This window comes from Nerophis ophidion, linkage group LG01 (genome assembly GCF_033978795.1).
Source record: "Nerophis ophidion isolate RoL-2023_Sa linkage group LG01, RoL_Noph_v1.0, whole genome shotgun sequence".
Lineage (NCBI taxonomy): Eukaryota > Metazoa > Chordata > Actinopteri > Syngnathiformes > Syngnathidae > Nerophis > Nerophis ophidion.
The window spans coordinates 77,230,684-77,249,115 of record NC_084611.1 but is presented as its reverse complement, the minus strand read 5'-3'; the positions used below and the strand labels follow the sequence as shown (position 1 = coordinate 77,249,115).

Sequence of the window (18,432 nt, the reverse complement as noted above, 5' to 3'; positions counted from 1 at the left end):
TCCAAAGACATGCACCTGGGGATAGGTTGATTGGCAACACTAAATTGGCCCTAGTGTGTGAATGTGAGTGTGAATGTTGTCTGTCTATCTGTGTTGGCCCTGCGATGAGGTGGCGACTTGTCCAGGGTGTACCCCGCCTTCCGCCCGATTGTAGCTGAGATAGGCGCCAGCGCCCCCCGCGACCCCGAAAGGGAATAAGCGGTAGAAAATGGATGGACTTACATATTTTAATTTTAGGAAATATCTTTCCTCCCACTTCTCTTAAGTGTCATCAAATGTTGACTATTTTAAATGTATTTTAGTTTCATTAAATTTAATTCTAAAGTTATCAACTTATTTTTACAACTGCATGACAATTAAAAATGCTTAAAATCATAAAGTTGACCACCTTCTATAAGCCTGCCTGTCCTCATTTAACATAAGTCTCGGGCGGCATAGCTCGGTTGGTAGAGTGGCCGTGTCAGCAATTTGAGGGTTGCAGGTTCAATTCCCGCTTGTGCCATCCTAGTCACTGCCGTTGTGTCCTTGGGCAAGACACTTTACCCACCTGCTCCCAGTGCCACCCACACTGGTTTAAATGTAACTTAGATATTGGGTGTCACTATGTAAAGCGCTTTGAGTCACTTGAGAAAAGCGCTATATAAATATAATTCACTTCACTTCATCTAAATGGTGAATAATTTTAGTTCATTGTAGTTTTATTTAATAGCGGTTTACCTATTTTTACACTTGTAAGACAGTTAAAACTGCAAAAAAGCATAAAGTTGACCACCTTCTTTAAGCTTCCCTGTCTCCATTTAACTTACGTCTCATCTAAAGAGTGAATCATTTTAATTCATTGTAGTTTTATTTAAAAGAGGTTGACTTATTTTACACTTGCAAGACAGTTAAAACTGCAAAAAAGCACAAAGTTGGCCACTTTCTTTAAGCCTGCCTGTCCCCATTTAACTTAAGTCTCATCTATCCATCCATCCATTTCCTACCGCTTGTACTTTTTAGGGTCGCGGGGGATGCTGGAGCCTATCTCAGCTGCAATGGGTGAATCATTTTAATTAATTGTAGTTGTATTTAAAAGTGGTTAACCTATTTTTACATTTCCATAATAGATAAAAATGTTAAAAACCATCAAGTTGACCACTTTCTTTAAGCCTGCCTGTCCCCATTTATCTCAAGTCTCATCTAAATTAAATTAGGGCGGTGTAGCTCGGTTGGTAGAGTGGCCATGCCAGCAATTTGAGGGTTCTAGGTTCGATCCCCGCTCCGCCATCCTAGTCACTGCCGTTGTGTCCTTGGGCAAGAGACTTTACCCACCTGCTCCCAGTGCCACCCACACTGGTTTAAATGTAACTTAATGATGCAATTGTTAATGACTGAAGTACTGATATCAACCAAAGCTCCTCATCCCACCCCCCGGATTGTAAATAATGTAAATAATTCAATGTACATACTATGATGATTAACTTGTGTGATGACTGTATTATGCTGATAGTATATATTTGTACCATGACGTGGACCCCGACTTAAACAAGTTGAAAATCTTATTCGGGTGTTACCATTTAGTGGTCAATTGTACGGAATATGTACTGAACTGTGCAATCTACTACTAAAAGTATCAATCAATCAATCAATCATGCATATGTGACAATAACATTTACGGCAGGGGTCATCAACGTGGCAAGGACCAGATGGGTCGCCCGCTGCCCGCTGGACGTTTTTTTTTTTTTTTTTTTTTTTAAATATTTATTATTATTTTTTTTTTTAAATGAATTTATTAATCATTCCAACAAAACAAAACACAACAATAAATAAATGAATGGGTTGTACTTGTATAGCGCTTTTCTACCTTCAAGGTACTCAAAGCGCTTTGACACTACTTCCATATTTACCCATTCACACACACATTCACACACTGATGGAGGGAGCTGCCATGCAAGGCGCCAACCAGCATCCATCAGGAGCAAGGGTGAAGTGTCTTGCTCCTGACACAACGGACGTGACGAAGTTGGTACTAGGTGGGATTTGAACCAGGGACCCTCGGGTTGCGCACGGCCATTCTCCAACTGCGCCACACCAATTCCATACCATACCATAACAATGCAATCCAATTCCAAAACCCAACCCAACCCAGCTACATTCAGAACAGCAATTAATAAACAGAGCAATTGATGACACACAAACATGACATGGTACAATCTAAAAGTAGTGGAACAAAAATGAATATTATAAATATTAGTAACAATTTCAAAATAGCAGTGATTAAAAATCCTTCATTGATATTATCATTAAAAACATTTACACAAAAAATAAAAAAAAATGAACAATAGTGTCACAGTGGCTTACACTTGCATCGGATCTCATAAGCTTGACAACACACTGTGTCCAATATTTTACACAAAGATATAATAAGTCATATTTTGGTTCATTTTGGTTCATTTGATTTAAATTTTTTTCGTGTTTTCTCCTCTTTTAAACCGTTCAATTAAGTGTTTTTTTCTTCATTTATTCACTACAAAAAACCTTCCGTAAAAAGGAAAAAATGTACGACGGAATGACAGACAGAAATACCCATTTTTTATGTACATATATAGATTTATTTATTTAGCTATTCTTGTTTAAATCACATATATATATATATATATATATATATATATATATATATATATGATTGGATTATCCAGAGAATAGTGCTCGATACCGTGGTAGAGCGCAATATGTAGGTGTGGGAAAAATCTCAAGACTACTTCATCTCTACAGAACTGTTTCATGAGGGGTTCCCTCAATCATCAGGAGATTTTCTGATGATTGAAATCTCCTGATGATTGAGGGAACCCCTCATGAAACAGTTCTGTAGAGATGAAGTAGTCTTGTGATTTTTCCCACACCTACATATATATATATAAATATATATATAAATATATATTTATATAACACTTGTAAATGTAAAGTGTAAAACTGGTAGCCCTTCGCATCAATCAGTACCCAAGAAGTAGCTCATGCTTTCAAAAAGGTTGGTGACCCCTGCTCTACGTTTTTTAGAGAGTGCAGTGCACAACTGTGAACACAACAGCTGTAAATATACTTCTCCCCTCTTAACCACGCCCCCAACCACGCCCTCCGCCCCTCCATGACCACGCCCCCCCACCTCCCGAAATCAGAGGTCTCAAGGTTGGCAAGTATGCCTTTTAGACAAACACATTCCGCAGTATCCTCGTTATTAAGCACATATTGTAATTAAATGCTGTGATGAGGTGACGACTTGTCCAGGGTGTACCCCGCCTTCCGCTTGAATCCAGCTGAGACAGGCTCCAGCGTCCCCAGCCACCCCGACAGGAACGAGCGGTAAGAAATGGATGGATGGATTCTAATTGAATGCATGATCCAAACTTGCAAAGCTTCACCCCCCCCCCAAAAAAAAAAAAAGCTCATGTTATGCAAACAGAGATAATTCAGTCCTCCATGGACAGAATGACGTAACAGCAACACTATTGTCCATGTTTTGTTTTTGTTTTATCTGCGCCATCACACGCTCCTCTGCCTTCTCAACTACTTAACGCGGTCAGCACATGAGTTTGCACGTGTTCCGCGCATAATTAGAGCGCGGAGAAAATGCTGACAACACTTGGGATCACAAGAAAGGCCTCTCTGTTGCTTGGCGGGCGAGACGTCACATGCGGGGAGTTGGTATTGTCCACGGTTGCCCACCTCCCCGGCGTTCCTCCTGCCATGCAGCGAGCGGGGAGGAAGAAAATGGCTTCCCATTGATGCTCCAGTGTGCACAGGAACTGAGAGAAAAGGAGCCCCGGTGTCTTTCATGACCCCCCGAGTCATTCCTCGGCAACCAGAAACTCACTCCAAAAAGTTCCGCAGCGGCTCTTTTTCTTGTACCCACGCTGCCGCCAGTCAGCAGTGGGCGAGGGTGCCAGAGAGGTTCTCGTAGGAGGGAAGCTACTTTTGTTAGAAGTGTCAAAATAGTTTTAAAAAAGCCTCCTTAAAGCCCTTTATGGCTTTTTTTTTTCAGGTTGCTCTTTTATATACAGCAGGGGTCACCAACCTTTTTGAAACCAAGAGCTACTTCTTGGGTACTGATTCATGCGAAGGGCTACCGGTTTGATACACACTTAAATAAATTGCCAGAAATAGCCAATTTGCTCAATTTACCTTTAATAAGTAAATATATATATATATATATATTTAGATATATATAAATTAAAAAATGGGTATTTCGGTCTGTCATTCCATCCATCCATCCATTGTCTACCGTTTATTCCCTTTTGGGGTCGCGGGGGGCGCTGGCGTCTATCTCAGCTTCAATCGGGCGGAAGGCGGGGTACACCCTGGACAAGTCGCCACCTCATCGCAGGGCCAACACAGATAGACAGATAACATTCACACTCACATTCACACACTAGGGCCAATTTAGTGTTGACAATCACTAAATTGGCAACACTATCAAATCATCGTATTGTGCCACTAGAGGTGAAATTCTTGGACCGGCGCAAGACGGACGAGAGCGAAAGCATTTGCCAAGAATGTTTTCATTAATCAAGTTTTCAAGAGAAAACACTTGGACACAGACTTGGAAAAGACCGAGGACGACGACGAAGACGAGGAAGAGGAGGAGGACGACGTGGAAGACTTGCGGCGCCTTTTCAGTTCGCCTCGTTCGACTTCCTCCATCAACCTACATCAACAGACATCAACCTATCCTGGGGATAGGTTGATGTCTGTCATTCCGTCGTACATTTTTTTTTCCTTTTACGAAAGGTTTTTTGTAGAGAATAAATGATGAAAAAAACACAATTGAACGTTTTAAAAAAGGAGAAAACAGGAAAAAAATGAAAATAAAATTTTGAAACCTATTTTATCTTCAATTTCTACTCTTTAAAATTCAAAATTCAACTGAAAAAAAGAAGAGAAAAAGTAGCTAATTTGAATTTTTTGGAAAAAATTTAAAAAAATTATTTATGGAACATCATTAGTATTTTTTCCTGATTAAGATTAATTTTAGAATTTTGATGACATGTTTTAAATAGGTTAAAATCCAATCTGCATTTTGTTAGAATATATAACAAATTGGACCAAGCTGTATTTCTAACAAAGACAAATAATTATTTCTTCTAGATTTTGAACAAAAATTTTAAAATAAATTCAAAAGACTTTGAAATAAGATTTAAATTTGATTCTACAGATTTTCTAGATTTGCCAGAATATTTTTATTTTTATTTTAACCATAATAAGTTTGAAGAAATATTTCACAACTATTCGTCTTCGAAAAAACTGAAACTAAAATGAAGAATTTAATTAAAATGTATGTATTTTTCTTTACCATAAAAAAATATATATATATACTTGAACATTGATTTAAATTGTCAGGGAAGAAGAGGAAGGAATTTAAAAGGTAAAAAGGTATATGTGTTTAAAAATCCAAAAATAATTTCTAAGGTTGTATTTTTTCTCTAAAATTGTCTTTCTGAAAGTTATAAGAAACAAAGTAAAAAAAAATAAATGAATTTATTTAAACAAGTGAAGACTAAGTCTTAAAAAAATTTCTCTTGGATTTTCCAATTCTATTTGAGTTTTGTCTCTCTTAGAAATAAAAATGGCGAGCAAAGCGAGACCAGCTTGCTAGTAAATAAATAACATTTTAAAAATAAAGGCAGCTCACTGGTAAGTGCTGCTATTTGAGCTATTTTTAGAACAGGCCAGCGGGCGACTCGTCTGGTCTGTACGGGCTACCTGGTGCCCGCGGCCACCGCGTTGGTGACCCCTGTTCTACATTTAAGTGCAGTCAAGGAACATATGCATTGTACAGTCTGATGGCTGTCGGTATGAAGGACCTCCTGTGTCGTTCCGTGTTGCATTTTGGGAGTCTGAGCCTTCCACTGAACGTGCTCATTCTCTCCGCAAGGTCCGAGTGTGTTGGTTGGGGGGGGGTTTGTCCATAATGGCTAGGAGTTGGTGACCCCTGATATACAGTGTAGTGTTGTCCTGATACCAATAATTTGGTAGCGGTACCAAAATTATTTAGATACTTTTCAGCAGTGACCTGCGGTGAGGTTCATGGCTGGTGAGGCACTGACTTCCTCACAGTCAGATTTATAAACATGTGAACCCTATATCCATCCGTCCATTTCCTACCACTTATCCCTTTCGGGGTCGCGGAAAATGCTGGAGCCTAACTCAGCTACTATCGAGCAGAAGGCGGGGTACACCCTGGACAAGTCGCCACCTCATCGCAGGGCCAACACAGATAGACAGACAACATTCACACTCACATTCACACACTAGGGCCAATTTAGTGTTGCCAATCAACCTATCCAAAGGTGCATGTCTTTGGAGGTGGGAGGAAGCCGGAGTACCCACGCAGTCACGGGGAGAGCATGCAAACTAAACACAGAAAGATCCCGAGCCCGGGATTGAACCCCGGACTACTCAAGACCTTCGTATTCTGAGGTACATGCACTAACCCCTCTGCCACCGTGCTGCCCTAGTCTTTATGCAGTTTTTTTTTGTTGTTTTTTTAAATACTGCGCTGTCCCATGCTGACTTATCGGAACATTCATGTGGTTTTGTGCAAGATTCACTGTCGATTGTTCCTTGGCTTCGTGAGAAACTAAACTGCAGCACTATCATGCCAGAGAGGTTGCGCATGTCCTCAGAGAATAGCAGGAGAAAATGTTTTATTATTTTTTGTAAACTCACAACCACCTGATTCGCCACTTTTATCTTTTCACACATTCTTTTTTTGTGTGTACACCTATTGTACAACAAAGTAAGATACTGTGTGTTGTTGTTGCTTTATGGAAAAAGAAAAAAAAAGGAGCTCTGTTTTGGCCAAAGCACATCATGCCTCAATCAGATGGAATTTTTAACTAGCATTTTATTCTTTTCTGTAAATCGAGAATCTGTAAAAAAAAAAAAAAAAATAACAGTATTATTGTGTGCAAGTGGGGGAGAAGAGGCAAAAGGAAAAAGGAAGCGACGCAGCAGATGCGCAGGGCTCGGTCGCTCCGGAGGCAGGCCGAGATAGACATGAAACAGGAGGATGTAATAATAAATATAGTTTCCTGATTTGAGTTCGGCCTGACTTGGGGGACGCCGATGACCTTTTCACCCCACCGCATTGTCTCGCCCTGTGATATGAAAAAAAAAGAAAAAAAAGTGTGCGTACATGGAGGTTATTTTAGAAGCTCAGGAAAGGGATGAGTGGCCAACACCCTGATGTTGTGTAGACAATAAATACAAGAATGCAAGTCATGACAGATGTATTCTTAGAGCTTCGAAACAAAATCGACAAAGAGGCTTGAAAATGAAGCTTCTGGCTGTTTCTTCTCTTGTGTTTATATTGTGTTACGGTGCGGACGTTCTCCCGAAATGTGTTTGTCATTCTTGTTTGGTGTGGGTTCACACTGTGGCGCATATTTGTAACAGTGTTTACCATGGATTGATTAACGTGGACCCCGACTTAAACAAGTTGAAAAACTTATTCGGGTGTTAACATTTAGTGGTCAATTGTAGGGAATATGTACTGTACTGTGCAATCTACTAACCCCGTTTCCATATGAGTTGGGAAATTGTGTTAGATGTAAATATAAATGGAATACAATGATTTGCAAATCCTTTTCAACCCATATTCAATTTAATACTTCACAAAGACAAGATATTTGATGTTCAAACTGATCAACTTTATTTTATTTTGCAAATAATAATTAACTTAGAATTTCATGGCTGCAACACATGCCAAAGTAGTTGGGAAAGGACATGTTCACCACTGTGTTACATCACCTTTTCTTTTAACAACACTCAATAAACGTTTGGGAACTGAGGAAACTAATTGTTGAAGCTTTGAAAGTGGAATTCTTTCCCATTCTTGTTTTATGTAGAGCTTCAGTTGTTCAACAGTCCGGGGTCTCCGCTGTCGTATTTTACGCTTCATAATGCGCCACACATTTCCGATGGGAGACAGGTCTGGACTGCAGGCGGGCCAGGAAATTACTGGCACTCTTTTTTTACGAAGCCACGCTGTTGTAATACTTGTCTTGCTGAAATAAGCAGGAGCGTCCATGATAACGTTGCTTGGATGACAGCATATGTTGCTCCAAAACCTGTATGGACCTTTCAGCATTAATGGTGCCTTCACAGATGTGTAAGTTACCCATGCTTTGGGCACTAATACACCCCCATACCATCACACATGCTGGCTTTTGAACTTTGCGCCTATAACAATCCGAATGGTTATTTCCTCTTTGTTCTGGAGGACACCACATCCTAATTTGAAATGTGGACTCGTCAGACCACAGAACACCTTTCCACTTTGCATCAGTCCATCTTAGGTGAGCTCGGGCCCAGCGAAGCCGGCGGCATTTCAGGATATTGTTGATAAATGGGTTTGGCTTTGTATAGTAGAGTTTTAACTTGCACGTACAGATGTAGCGACCAACTGTAGTTACTGACAGTGGTTTTTGAAGTGTTCCTGAGCCCATGTGGTGATATCCTTTACACACTGATGTCGAATTTTGATGCAGTACCGCCTGAGGGATCAAAAGTCCGTAATATCATCGCTTACGTGCAGGGATTTCTCCAGATTCTCTGAACATTTTGATGATTTTACGGATTGTAAATGATAAAATCCCTAAATTCCTTGCAATAGCTTGTTGAGAAATGTTGTTCTAAATCTGTTCGACAATTTGCTTACAAAGTGGTGACCCTCGCCCCATCCTTGTTTGTGAATTACTTAGCATTTCATGGAAGCTGCTTTTATACCCAATCATGGCACCCACCTGTTCCCAATTAGCCTGCACATCTGTTGGATGTTCCATATAAGTGTTTGATGAGCATTCCTCAACTTTATAAGTATTTATTGCCACCTTTCCCAACTTCCTTTTCACGTGTTGCTGGCATCAAATACTAAAGTTAATGATTATTTGCAAAAAAAAAAAAAAAAAGTTTATCAGTTTCAACATCAAATATGTTGTCTTTGTAGCATATTCAACTGAATATGGGTTGAAAATGATTTGCAAATCATTGTATTCCGTTTATATTTACATCTAACACAATTTCCCAACTCATATGGAAACAGGGTTTGTACTAATAAAAGTTTCAATCAGTCAATTAATCAAAGTCAAACAGAAATACTGACAAAAGGAGATTTTCACAACAATTTAAATCAGCCTTATACTGTACAGGAAGTGAAATGAATCCATGTCAGGCTATCAAAAAGCATCTGTTCATTCTAAAGACACACTTAAATAAAAATGAGCTGCATAATAGGAAATCAAACAGTGTATGTCCTTCGCTATGTGGTAGGTTCCTGCGGACGTTATCACCCTTTGTTGCTGACTACTTTTTTTATACGGTGTTGATCTGGAAATGGTTGCTTTGGCATTTTGTTGGTGTGGCACCCATACTTGCCAACCTTGAGACCTCTGAATTTGGGAGATGGGAGGAGCGAAGGGGGGGGGTCTTGAGGTAGGGGGGGGGGGGGGGGGGTTGAAGTGGGCGGGTTGGGGCAGGCGTCCTGGGAGAGTTAGTGCTGCAATGGCTTCTGGGTATTTGTTCTGTTGTGTTACAGTGCAGATGTTCTCCCGAAATGCGTTTGTCATTCTTGTTTGGTGTGGGTTCACAGTGTGGCGCATATTTGTAAATGGTAAATGGTAAATGGGTTGTACTTGTATAGCGCTTTTCTACCTTCAAGGTACTCAAAGCGCTTTGACACTACTTCCACATTTACCCATTCACACACACATTCACACACTGATGGAGGGAGCTGCCATGCAAGGCGCCAACCAGCACCCATCAGGAGCAAGGGTGAAGTGTCTTGCTCAGGACACAACGGACGTGACGAGGTTGGTACTCGGTGGGATTTGAACCAGGGACCCTCGGGTTGCGCACGGCCACTCTTCCACTGTGCCACGCCGCCCCAATTTGTAACAGAGTTAAAGTTGTTTATACGGCTACCCTGAGTGTGACCTGTATGGCTGTTGACCAAGTATGCATTGCATTCACTTAAGTGTGTGTCAAAGCCGCATATATTATGGGACTGGGCCGGCACGCTGTTTTGTATGGAGAAAAAGTGGATACAATGACAGTTTATAGAGGACGCTAAACGCAGTGTCATCAAGGCACGCCCTCAATATTGTCGTCCGGGTGAAAATCAGGAGAAACTCGGGAGAATGGTTGCCCCGGGAGATTTTCGGGAGGGGCACAGAAATTCGGGAGTCTCCCGGAAAAATCGGGAGGATTGGCAAGTATGTCTAAAGACAATATTCCAAGTAACATTTCAATATTCTTAACCATGAGAATATTAAAAAGATGTTAACACTAATGCGGAAACTACGATAATATACAACAATTCCAACTTTGACAACTCGTGAGTGGAGAAAACGGCATAAACGTCGTGCTTGTGTAAAAATAAGTTTGCCACTACTTAGTAAAGCCACAAAAAAAGTATTCAGGCAGTAAGTCGGAAATGTTTCCAGTGAGGGTTTGACTCCGCCAAGGCTGCCTTTTGTCACCGATTCTGTTTATAACTTTTATGGATAGAATTTCTAGGCGCACTCAGGGCGTTGAGGGGGTCCGGTTTGGTGGCTGCAGGATTAGGTCTCTGCTTTTTGCAGATGATGTGTGTCAGGCTTGGACTTGGTCTTGGTTTGTTTTCCCGAGGTGCAAAGCAAATGGAGTGGAAACGGCGTGAATGTAAAGACATCTTTATTTTAACACTAATAAACTAAAAACAGGAACAAACAAAAAGCGCTCAATATGGAGGTACAAAACTTGGGCTATGAAACAAAAGACTAGCACAAACGCTATGAACTATAAACATGAAACAAAACACTTGTGCTATGGCATGAATGACAAAAACTTCAGTGGACAAAATGGACAGCATTGCAAGGCATGAAGCAGATAATCGAGGGTGTGAATGAGGTGATGTTGCCTGACGGACTAACTGGTAACTGTGGCTTAAATAATGAACATGATAAGTGAAAACAGGTGTGAGACAAGACAGGTGAACTGATTGGTTGTCATGGTAACAAAACAGGGAGTGAAAAAAAAAGGAACTTAGAGTCCAAAGGGTCAAAAGCACCTGGTATTCCTAGGCAGTCTCCCATCCAAGTACTAACCAGGCCAGACACTGCTTAGTTTTGAGAACAGATAAGATTGGGGATGCTGAGGGTAATATGGCCATACAAAACTCATGATCAGACATGACAGAAAACTAAATCAGTTGGCATGGTAAGACAAACAAGGAAATGCAAAACAGAACTAAACATAGCATGACCAAAACAAAACATGAACCATAGGCGTAACAATATGGTCCTGAAGGCTTCATCTGGCCAGGATCTTTCAGGTCTCACTGAATCGGTTCGCAGCCGAGTGTGAAGCGACTGGGATGAGAATCAACACCTCCAAGTCCGAGTCCATGGTCCTTGTCCGGAAAAGGGTTGAGTGCCACCTCCGGGTTGGGGAGGAGTTCAAGTACCTCGGAGTCTTGTTCACGAGTGAGGGAAGAGTGGATGGTGAGATCGACAGGCGCATCGGTGCGGCGTCTTCAGTAATGCGGACGCTGTATCGATCCGTTGTGGTGAAGAACAACAATCTCTCTCGGGACTCACAGGATCGAACCTAACAGTTGTTTGAGCTGCTGAACTTTTTGGCGGAAAACGTCATCTTTACCGACATGGGGCAACCCAGCTGTAGCAGCTGGGTTCGTAGGGAAGTCCTTCTCTGGCTGCCTTTGCACCTGTCAATGTTTACTATTGTATGCACATGGAATCAGCAAGAAGGTTCTGACTTTGGAGCAATGTTCACAGACTTTAGTATGTGGCTGTCTATTAGATGCAATGGTTTTCAATTTACCGGTCGATCTACGCTCCCATCCTCACCTATGATCATGAGCTTTGGGTTATGACCGAAAGTATAAGATCACGGGTACAATCGGCCGAAATGGCGGGGCTCTCCCTTAGAGATAGGGTGAGAAACTCTGTCATCGGGAGGAACTTAAAGTAAAGCTGGTGCTCCTCCACACCGAGAGGAGCCAGATGAGGTGGTTTGAGGATCTGGTCAGGATGCCATCCGACCTAATAAAGCCAAAATAAATGAAAACTATTTTTACTTCCATGACGTGTGAGTGGAGAATGTTGCGCCAACTTGGTGTTTCTGCGTATGTTCAACATTCCTAACCAACAGTCAAGTGAAAAAAGAAGTGAACTGCTGCATATTAAAGCTAAAATAAAGTACTTTGCCTTTTAAAGGCTTACTGAAACCCACTACTACCCACCACGCGGTCTGATAGTTTATATATCAATGATGAAATATTAACATTGCAAGACATGCCAATAGGGCCTTTTTAGTCTACTAAACTGCAATTTTAAATTTCCCGCAAGGTGTCCTGTTGAAAACCTCGCGGAATGATGACGCGGGCGCGTGATGTCTCGGGTGGTAGCGGACATGTTCTCCCAGCACCGAACACGGCTAAAAGTAGTCTGTTTTTATCGCATGATTACACAGTATTCTGGACTTCTGTGTTGCTGAATTTTTGGCAACTTGTTCAATTAATAATGGAGACTATAAAGAAGAATGCTGTTGGTGGAAAGCGGTGGATTGCAGCTGCCGTTAGCAGAACAAACACAGCCGGTGTTTCTTTGTTTGTTGTGAAGCTTTAACGCAGAGCGGTCAAGCGAACATGTTTCTCTACCTCAACCAGCAAGTTTTTGAAAGAGAAAATTGTGATATTAAGTCGGTTCTTACCGAAGACTTGAGCGGAATTTGCGTCCTCCTGCAGCAGCTGTCAAAAAGGCAGTTGTGACTTTCTTCACCGCAGCCCTCCGACTTTCAGGTATGACTTTATAATCTCACTAAAACACTAGTAAACCAATAAGCAGATAAGGGATTTTCCAGAATTATCCTAGTAAATGTGACTACTAACATTTGAATCCCTCCCACTGCCGTTGCCTTTTTTTTTTCTTCTAGTGCTTCACTCTAACTTTCCTCATCCACGAATCTTTCATCCTCGCTCAAATTAATAGGGAAATTGTCGCTTTCTCGGTCCAAATCGCTCTTGCTGCTGGTGGCTATGATTATAAACAATGTGAGGATGTGAGGAGCCCGACAACCCGTGACGTCACGCTTACATCGTCTGCTCCTTCCGGTACAGGCAAGGCTTTTTTATTAGCGACCAAAAGTTGCGAACTTTATCGTGGATGTTCTCTACTAAATCCTTTCAGCAAAAATCTGGCAGTATCGCGAAATGATCAAGTATGACACATAGAATGGAGCTGCTATCCCCATTTAAATAAGAAAATCTCATTTCAGTAGGCCTTTAAGTGAGGAAAAAACGGTGCAAAACGTTTTTTAACACTCTTAAGCAGGGGTAGGGAACCTATGGCTCGCGAGCCAGATGTGGCTCTTTTGATGACTGCATCTGGCTCTCGGATAAATCTGAGCTGACATTGCTTAACACGATAAGTAATGAATGATTCCGCTTGTAATCACAGTGTTAAAAATAACGTTCAAAATGTGAAACATTCTCATGCTTTTTTATGTTCAAGAAGTTGCTTTAATGGTAAAAAGGTATTTATTTATTATTGGTTAGTGTGGAGCTTGCTCTCCTGGGGGTTCTTCAGACCACCAAGCACTGACATGAGAGCCTGTTTCAGGGTTGCAATATTGTTATATTTTTCAATAAGTCTCTCAGTTGCTTTCAAGCAGATGTATTTTTCTCTTTTGTTCTCGCTAGCGCTCTGGCTCCAGCTCCAACCCTGTCTCTCCTCCTGGCTGCTGCTTATAACAGAGCGACAGGTGATTAGATAACAAGGCCCAGGTGGGCCATATATGCGCCTGTCGCTGATTTCGAGGCCGGTCCTGGCAACACCCTGCTTCGCTGCAGGCCTGCAGGCCACGCCCCTCCACAGTTAGCTTCAGAATAACAATGTTATTACAAAGAATAAGAGACCTATTGTACTCTAGAAATGTTGGTCTTACTTAAAATGCACACATTTAGTTGTGTTCAGTGTTAAAAAAAATATATATTATATGGCTCTTACGGAAATACATAAAATATTTGGCTTCTTGGCTCTTTTAGCCAAAAAGGTTCCCGACCCCTGGTTTTAAGTGTCGCGCAAGTGTAAAAACAGGTTCAAATTAAACCAGAGGGTGTGGTAGCATTCCCAACCGTTATTTAAGTGTAAAAAGAAGTTATATTTTAGGTTCACGCGTAACCTTTGCACTTTGCTAGCGACCTCTTCTCAAACTGCTCTTCTCTCCACCGCGGCCCGTGTTTGTCATCGGAGAGGCCGCCGTGCTCCACGGGGCGGCGGGCCGAGGTATGCGCACGTGCGTGGTCTCCCCTTACAAAACACAAGATGCAGCTGCACCAACTTGCTGATTTGGGAAATGTCACACCGGCTGCAGGGGGTGCGAGTTAATGTCGGGTATTCTAATATTTCAATTCGTCACCTGCTGAGTAACTACACTTGAACTGCCTATACAATTATAATAGTTTGTTGTTGTTGTTGTTGTTTTGAAAGGAATGCACCAGCTGTGCAGAGAGGAATATGAAACTGTGGTCACTGAGCCAGAAGGGAAAGAGGAAAAGAAGAACATGTATCTTATTTGGCGGCGTAAGAACAAAATGATCCTGCCATCCATCCATCCATCTTCTTCCGTTTAGTTGATGTCGGGTCGCGGGGGCAGCAGCCTAAGCAGGTAAGCCCAGACTTTCCTCTCCCAAGCCACTTCATCCAGCTCCTCCCGCGGGATCCCGAGGCGTTCCCACGCCAGCCGGGAGACATAGTCTACCCAACGTGTCCTGGGTCTTCTTTCCTTATTCTGGACTTCTCCAGTTAAATGGACTTGCACTAACAGGCAAGGACCAAGGGAGAGAGGTGCAGTTTGCAGCGATCATTTAAATAAGTTGGACTTCCAAAACAAAAATGTAATAAATATGAACGAAAGAAAGCCAAACGCATGAGGTGGCAACTTGTCCAGGGTTTACCTTGCCTTCCACCCAAATGCAGCTGTGACCCTCGTGACCCTAAAAGGGACAAGCGGTGGAAATGGACGGATGGATGGAAAGCCAAACGCCATCTCAAAAGTCAGGATCACCCTCGAGGGGAGACAGATCTGCAAAAAACAGCGAAAGAAAAGCAGAGCCGGTGCTCGAAAACAAGGAAAAAAAGAAAGTAAGCATCTAGTGATCTATTTTGCGTCCTCTTCTACTGATGTTTTCTTCAGGATGCTTGAGGAAATGCTGGAAGAGCATGAGGAATCACAGGGGTGTCCAAAAAATAAGAATCGCAATTCTTATTTTCATCCATTCATCCATTTTCTACTGCTTGTCCCTTTCGGGGTCAGAGGGGGTGCTGGAGCCTATGATGAAATATTAACATTGCAAAACATGCCAATACGGCCTTTTTAGTTTACTAAATTTAAATTTTAAATTTCCCGGGAGTTTTTTCTTGAAAACGTCGCGTTAGGAAATATGAGCGCTGCACACACACACAGCTAAAAGTTGTCTGCTTTAACGGCATAATTACACAGTATTTTGGAGCTCTGTGTTTCTGAATCCTTTGCAATTTGTTCAATTAATATTGGAGAAGTCAAAGTAGAAAGATGGAGTTGAGAAGCTTTAGCCTTTAGCCACACAAACACACGGTGATTCCTTGTTTAAAATTCACAGAGGTGAAACTTTAATGGATCACAGCGAACATAGATCCCAACCGAATGTCAATCAGCAGGTTTCGGTGGGAAAATTGTGGTAAAAAGTTGCTTCTTATTGGAGATGAGCTGAGCTTGTGCCGTCCATAGCTGCCGTCGACTCCCCTGAGACACTGCGCGTCAACACACCCGTGGACGAACCCCTCTGACTATCAGGTACTATTTAACTCACTAAAACACTCGCAACACAATAGAAAGATAAGGGCTTTCCCAGAATTATCCTAGTAAATGTGTCTAAAAACATTTGAATCCGTCCCAATGCAATCGCGTTTTTTTTTTTTTTTGTTTTGTTTTCTAGTCTGTCGCTATCAATATCCTCAAACACAAATCTTTCATCCTCGCTCAAATTAATGGGGAAATTGTCGTTTTCTCGGTCCGAATAGCACTTTTTGTTGGAGGCTCCCATTAAAAACAATGTGAAGATGTGAGGAGCCATCAAACATGTGACGTCATCCGGTAGAGGCATGGCTTTTCTCCAGTTGCGAACTTTATCGTGGATGTTCTCTACTAAATCCTTTCAGCAAAAATATGGCAGTATCGCAAAATGATCAAGTATGACACATAGAATGGACCTGCTATCCCCGTTTAAATAAGAAAATCTCATTTCAGTAGGCCTTTAAGATAATTAAAAAAAAAAAAATCATGCGTAAAAACAAACAGAGAGAATGTCTGCAACATGTGCACAACAAATAAGGAAGTCTTTGTTGGTATCTTTTTTCTGTGATTATAAAAAAAAAAAAAGAAGCTCCGGGTGCACAATTTCTCAGGTCATAGAACAATGTGGCTCGACGGTTTCACATGAATGCGCTTTGTCCATCTCACATAATACTCTCTTCTTCAGATATGATTTGATACAAAGCACAATCATCATTACTGTTTTGTGAGAACTGAAACTGAACTGAACAGAACTGAACATTTAAACATGAACCCTCTGCAAGTCAGGTAATACATGATAGAATGTAGATCATGGGTGTCAAACTCTGGCCCGCGGGCCAAATTTGGCCCGCCATGTCATTTAATTTGGCCCTTGAGGCAATTTCCAATTAACATTAGAGCTGGCCCGCCGGTACACCACATTCACCGCTAATACTCATACTTGCCAACCCTCCCAATTTTCCTGGGAGACTCCCGAATTTCAGTGCCCCTCCCGAAAATCTCACGGGGCAACAATTCTCCCAAATTTCTCCCGATTTCTACCCGTACAACAATATTGGGGGCGTGCCTTAAAGGCACTGCCTTTAGCGTCTTCTACAACCTGACGTCAGGTTTTCCTTCACATAATATATGCGGCTTTTACACACACAGAAGTGAATGCAAGGTATACTTATTCAAAAGCCATACAGGTCACACTGAGGGTGGCCGTATAAACAACTTTAACACTGTTACAAATATGCACCACACTGTGAACCCACACTAAGCAAGAATGACAAACACATTTTCGGGAGAACATCCGCAACGTAACACAACATAAACACAACAGTACAAATACCCAGAACCCTTGCAGCACTAACTCTTCCGGGATGCTACAATATACACCGCTTGCTACCAACAACCGTGTGTCGCAAACTGAGCAGTAAAAAGCCCTGAATGGTTGATTTATTCATTGTTACTTTATTTTCAAATGTATTCGCCTGTGGAAAAAGTTAATGTTGATATTTACCTCAGAAGGCTGCAAATAGAAAAGAAGCTTTCAATTTTTCATTTAAAATGTTTTTATACCATTGATGTTTTTTCGTTAGTTTTTTTAAAGTTGATTTTGCATTATTAAGTTATATAAGCGTTGCTTTTTCCATATTCAGTGTTAAAGCAAATCAGTGTAGCAAACTGAGCAATAATTAAGTTTTTTTTTCATGCACTTTCTCTTGCTACTTAAAGGCTTGAATATTTGATTCATTCATTGTTATTTTATTTTCAAATGTATTATTAGCCTGCGGAAAAAGTTTGTTTTGATATTTACCTCAGAAGGATGCAAATAGAATAGAGTCATTCAATTTTTATTCAAATGTTATTTGATATGCCATTGATATTTTTTATTGTTTGTAACTGGATTTTACATGTCACTATAAAAGTATATAAGCCTTGATTGTTCAATAGTCAATGCAAAACTTCTTTGGGTCCCTATTAAAAGGTTCATTTTTTTCAATTTTGGCCCGCTGCTTTGTTCAGTTTTAAATTTTGGCCCACTCTGTATTTGAGTTTGACACCCCTGATGTAGATAATACATAAGACGCGGTGACCGAGCGGTTATCACGCCTGCTTCACACCCAGGTTGTGGTTTGAATCTCTGCATGATAAACCGTGCGTATGTGTGAACGGTTGTCTGTTTGTGTGCAAAAAAATCACCTGAAACCCCACTTAAGACAAACTGTACAAGAAAATAGAAGGACCCACTACACCAGTGGTTCTCAAATGGGGGTACGTGTACCCCTGGGGGTACTTGAAGGTATGCCAAGGGGTACGTGAGATTTTTTAAAAATATTCTAAAAAATTCAAAAACTCTTTAGAAATATATTTATTAAATAATACTTCAACAAAATATGAATGTAAGTTCATAAACTGTGAAAAGAAATGCAATAATACAATATTTAGTGTTTACAGCGAGATATTTTGTGGACATGTTCCATAAATATTGATGTTAAAGATTTCCTTTTTTGTGAAGAAATGTTTAGAATTAAGTTCATGAATCCAGATGGATCTCTATTACAATCCCCAAAGAGG

General features: G+C 41.1%; 1 long non-coding RNA gene across 1 annotated transcript in view; it reads left to right on the top strand.

Moving 5' to 3' along the window:
* The window catches only part of LOC133539600 (uncharacterized), a 56,467-nt gene extending 41,321 nt beyond the window's left edge, over window positions 1-15,146 (top strand). Inside the window, exon 3 of the long non-coding RNA XR_009803449.1 lies at window positions 14,526-15,146. This is a non-coding gene — a long non-coding RNA (uncharacterized LOC133539600). The remainder of the gene's footprint in view (window positions 1-14,525) is intronic.
* The last annotated feature ends 3,286 nt before the right edge of the window (window positions 15,147-18,432 follow it).